The sequence below is a fragment of the Perca flavescens genome, chromosome 9, assembly GCF_004354835.1.
Source record: "Perca flavescens isolate YP-PL-M2 chromosome 9, PFLA_1.0, whole genome shotgun sequence".
In the NCBI taxonomy this organism is placed as follows: domain Eukaryota; kingdom Metazoa; phylum Chordata; class Actinopteri; order Perciformes; family Percidae; genus Perca; species Perca flavescens.
Window position 1 is genome coordinate 20,365,185 of NC_041339.1, and position 5,869 is coordinate 20,371,053.

Sequence of the window (5,869 nt, forward strand, 5' to 3'; positions counted from 1 at the left end):
ATAGCGGTCTGCCGTTAGCCTCCACCGGGAAGCTAACGTTAGTTTAGCTAACGGTTAATTTGGCTAACCGCTAGCTGATTGTAGCGGTCTGCCGTTAGCCTCCACAGTTAAGCTAACGTTAGTTTAGCTAACAGCTAATTCGGCTAACCGCTAGCTAAGACAGCATGTAAACTTGATGTGCCTGTTAGTGTCCAAAACCAGCTGTAAGTTCAAAGATTACCTCTAGTTTTTATGTATTGTGATATCACCATGTTTCTAGTTCTACACCCATTTCTGCAGGTGTTGTTTTTGATATTTTGAATTTCTCTAAAGAAGATTGCAGTGCCAATTTGTCATTTTATTTTCATTATTTGTAAATAAACCATCTGTTGAAAACGTACAAACCGGTGTCTCGGGTTTACTCTGTGGCTTGGGGCATAATAGCTGAGATTACTTCAGTCTGTATAACCCTCTGATCGGACATTAACTTGTGTCAATAAATACATTTTCCATTAGGAAATGCATATTCCATTAAGCTCAACGTTTTTACATGGACTAATGTCGCTAAACTATAGCAGAGACTATGACTATATATGAATGGCGTTTATTTTGACACTTGATGTAGGCTAATGCGATAATAATGCTGGTAGACTTATAATGCAACTTATAAATTCATGTTTTTCGTGTTAGTGTTGATTAATTTTAAATTAATTAAGAATAAATCAACAACAAAGCGGTTTCTTCCAAAAGTGTGTATACAGTATAAGTTTGACACTGGAGGTCTGCAGCCAGACCCCTCCAGCAATATTTTAAATTTGATAAAGTTTCCATTGTCAATAAAATGAACAAAGAGTAAACTGTGAAGACAAGTAAAAAAACTAAACAAAACAAAAAACACAAGCACACGTTTTACCATTAATATTATTATATTCTTAATTCTTCTGGAAAACACTCAACATGTAGGCTATACTCCACTTTTAGGGTTTTGGGATACTGCTGGATGCATTCTTGCACTTGCTCTTGAATTGTAATAGTTGTTTGTTTGCTGGTATTATTTTACCTGAAAAAAAAAAACATTCTAAAATAGGCTACTGAAAATAACTGACTGACTTTTTAAAATATGCTACTTTTGGTGTATCTATATGTACTGTATCAAAGAATCCAAAAGAATCCACTTTCCATGGAATAATTCATTATCTCAATCTGCAGGATAACCACCGCCCTCAGCCATCCTCTCTGACCCTGGCTAAATTCACTTAAGGATGGCTGAGGGCGGTGGTGAACGCCCATGATCGTTGTTAATGGGAAATGGCCCCCACTTCCCATTAACAACGATCATGGGTCCTGCTGGCCCCTTTCTTTTTGGAACAACATTAAGTCTTCTGTGGTGCAGATGGCAACACGTAAGAAGATTATGGTGGAAAGTACAGCCTCCATGGTTGTAATTCAAACAGTTTAGAAACCACTTGAATTAGTGATAAATCCTTCTGGACTGGTCTGTGAGCAGATGTGACAAGTTGAATTATTCCACCCTTACCAGGAAGCTTTACAGGAATCTTGAAACATATGGTGCCTTACGCCTTCATCTCAGACTATAAATGTTATTGGAGGACGGACATAGTCCCTGAATTCAGGAATATCAGCCAGGAGATCCTGTATGACTCCTTTTGTGACTTAAGTGTCCTCCCATTCATCTCCAATCAACAAAAAAGTTGGCAGCAAACTATGACTCCCTCAATTACTAAACGTGGAGACCTGTCTGGGACTGTCAAGAGTCACAGAGATAGTGGCTTACTCAACCAGATTATCTGCTTTTCTGACTGCCGCTGTGCTTCATCTTGGGATATTGGGACTCCATCATTTCTTTTCGTCCCTCAAATCAGTTTAAAGCACGTCTAAATATGGCACATGATTAAATCTGTGCCACATGGAAGTACCCCTCAAGCTACGTATACCTGAGAGAGTATAGCATCTACGAGAGAACTAGGACATTGTGAATATGATGGCAGTAATATTGGTCAGTCTCAGTGCAATTTTAAAAGCAGTAACATTGTCAGGTATCATGTTACACTGGGCCTGTTTTAGTCTTACATCTGCGATGCACAGTATGATTATTAATGTGACGAGACATATGGAAGAACAAGTTGACACCATCTCAGTCTAGCTTCAAACATTAATCAAAGTAAGTCTTGTGTCTTTGTTTCAGGAGGCAGTATCAGAAGTTGGGCAAAAAGGAAAATTACATAATAGACGTTACCATACACAGCCTAATATATCCCATGAGGAAGTCAGCAGGCACTAAACCCAGTTTCAGAAACGGCCATGGCCGACAAGGTGGAGATGCTTTGTTCTGCTGGTCAAGTAATATTATCACATAATGTTAAAGAATGTGGTGTATTGAGTCAGGCTAGAAAATTATTACATAACCACAGGGTTCACTTCTCTGTTGCATGCAGGCCTGGAGGGCCTTCTCATAATTTGCTCCCCTGTGTCAGTAAAGATAAAATCATACAGTATCTCACTGCATGCTCATTGCATTCTTCCTGGTAGTGTCTACCAGTTAACATTACAGAGGGAAACTGTCTCTGCAACACAGGAATTCCTCACAAAAAATCATGATGTAAATCGTACAGCACATCAACCGTGGCAAATCTGCTGACAGGTTACATTGTATATCTTGACAGAATGAGGGAAGGCTGCTCATTTTCAGAGACATCATAGTGTGTAGGACAGAATTGTGAAACTATGCATATCTTCCTCAAACAACTCTCTCTTCTTCCTGGTTAGATGTAGAGCTGCTCCATCACTGAGAAACAATTAGGGCTTATTTACATTCAATTCTGTGCCTTCTGTTTATCCTTATTTGATTCACTTCATCAAAGGAGCATGCACCATGCTGTCATAATTAGTTAATAAGGTGTTTGCAGCATTCATTATTGTATTAGAAAAAAGGCATTTCACCAGCAGAACTTTTCTTCCAATTTTTAGTGGATTTTTTTATATTTTATATTATTCATTTATATGATTTTAATATTTCTTTTCAGTTTTGCATACTCTCATAGAAACAAGTCATAGGATAAAATACAATATTTTAAGTCACTGAATATAATACTATTCCTATGCCTGAAAGGTCTGCGCTCGTGCACTTGTTGTAGATGTTTATTGCCTGATATCCCTCCATCTGATAGAATATAATATACCATTAAAATATATTTCAGATTTCTGCAATCAAACCAAGCCAGAGTAAAAAATAGTTTGTCATTTGCTGATTGAGTTGAAGCTGTGTCCCCTGGGATGCACTGTTTGGACAAACAGTTATTTTGAATGACAACAGTAAGCTATACCTTTTCTGTGATAGTGGATAGTGATAAGTAGAAGCAAACCAGACATACAAAGTATTTCTGAAAAAGAAATTAACATTCAGTAATAGTCAGACCATCAAATAAGCAAACATATTCTTTTTTTTTTCCGGGGTCTCCTTGTCACGGTCCAGGCCCAGTCCAGTATTTTAATTTCCTATCAATCACCCACATTATTAATACATCTAAATTGCTTTTTCTATTTGTAGCCTAAAACCTTTGTGAATACACAAGGATTTATCTCCAAAGTGCTGTAGCTGCAAAATAATAGTTGGAATATGTTTTAGATTTGGATACCCTGCTTCATTTTCATTGAAGCAGGATTTCTTTTAAAGTCAAAGCCTCCTGGTGGACACAATCATTTTCAAATCTGAGACATCCTGCAGACATGCTGAAAAGGACACAGATCATAAAACATTTCATGTCCAATATTATTTTATTATGCTAATAACCATAATCTCCATTTTGACTATGGGAGACTGTGTTCCATTTTATTACTAAGTCTTGTCGACAAAGAATTTGAACTTTTGTGAAAACTCTGAATTTTCATGAAGCTCGGTGTGCTGAAAGGCTGTCCGGTAAAGCTGAGCTGCAGGAGGTAAAATCTTTTCCACAGTCTCAGGCAAGCTGGATACATGTCGCCATCCTGAATGAATAATTTAATCCTCAAAGTGTACTTCAAAGCTGCTCACCAGGTGGTGAGTCTCCCAACAGCTGCCTCACAGCCCAGCAGACAGTCAGAGATCGAGCAAAATGATTTTCTCCAAATGTTCGACAAAACTGTGTCCGGATGATAACATTGTTTCAGTACGATCATACCTTCCAGCAGACATTCCTTTCCCAGGTCTTTTTCAGCTTCTGTTCAAGGGGACAATGGTGAAACTGTGGTTATCCTGATGAAAGGGAAAGCTTAAATTGAAGGGGAAGCTACCCACCTAGAAGATGATTCCACCTCTATTTGGCAAAAAGTTGCTTCATGGCTTTTTAGGATCAGTGGCATATTGTGTTTCTCCAACCTGATCTTTTTCTGATGCCGTCACTGAGGATAAGGACACTTGATACAACTCCAGTAGATTTTGGACATCCAGACATTATTTTGAATTCCAAAATAAAGAAATGCGGCATTGATTTGGTCTATTTTGAATGTAAGCTGCTGATATTTTTTTCAGTAAAACACAATCCGCAATAGAAGTCTCCTGGCTCTGTGATTGGTCATTATTGCACGGGGATAGGCCGGCCAAAAACTGCTGAATGTTGATGATCTCCCTGACACTGCCAAAACCCAAAATCCTACAGGAGAGAATAATTTGTATTGAGCGGGTGTATTTGAAAAATAGGACTTTCTTTGTTTTGACAGATTGTAGCTTGCACTCAAACTTTAGGCAAGATAGTACACAGAAAACAGCTAAATATAGACCTCATTATAGTCCATGCCATCGTAGTTTCATTGACACTTGAGGCATAAAGAAATGGCAGAGGTGCAGAGACGGAGGTTGCAACGGAACAAAAACGTGTCATGAATGAATGTGATAGTATCAACAGCACGCTGTAAATCAAACTACACGCTGTATTCCCACAAGATGACAGTCTGAGCCTGACAGCTTTTTTTTCTCTTGCAAAACATAATGCAGTATATTTACAGAAATATTTAATTGTATTACGGCCATAGTCAATTTACTGTTTTTACACTGAAATATTAAAGTTTTTATAGGCATTGTTAGGATTGTAATTGTTCATTTTAATAGTTATTACAATGTATACAATAATATAGAATATATTTAACAAAGTAAAATTACGTTTTTGGAGGGTAAAAAGATGACTCCTCTGATGCAGCACTTTACTCTGCTTATTTAGGACTAAGTGGACTTGACATTGGATATTTAGGAAGCTCCAGAAATTGGATTTGGCCATGCATGAAAAAAAAACCTGACTTAAATTAAAACTGAGTATGGGTGATGTGTAGAAACAAATTCATGATGCATTGAGTCATCTTTCATTTCCATTGACTTATTAAACAGAGTTACGGTGGTAGGAAAATGATGGAGCTCCCCTGGAACTCACTACATCTTCCCACTTAACAGGGAGGCAAGAGCACGCCAAACCCTGCAGGCTGACAACGCTCACCAAACAAATCATGGCAACACATCCACAGGCAGTCCAGAGTAAATTGTTGTATTAACCCCCAGGCAAGGGTCCCCCCTCAACAATTCAATAAGCAGAAACGCATTCCTACACATCCTAACAGAAAGCTAAGGATTTGACAGCCCACAGAGCATGCCGGTGCCAAGCTGGGAAGGCTGTCAATGTTATGGGTCAGTGTGTTAATTGTTTTCTGTTTTAGGACGTTTATCTTTCATGGCGTCTTCTGCTGCAGTCATCATGCAGCATTTTTTTAAAGAGAAAAAAATTGAAGTAAATGATTGTCACTGGTCATTATAAGTCACATTATTTTGACAATGTGCCAATACTGTATAGGAGTTCTTCCCCTTGGAATAATGATGAACCTGGAATGATGGTTTCCATCTGTATTA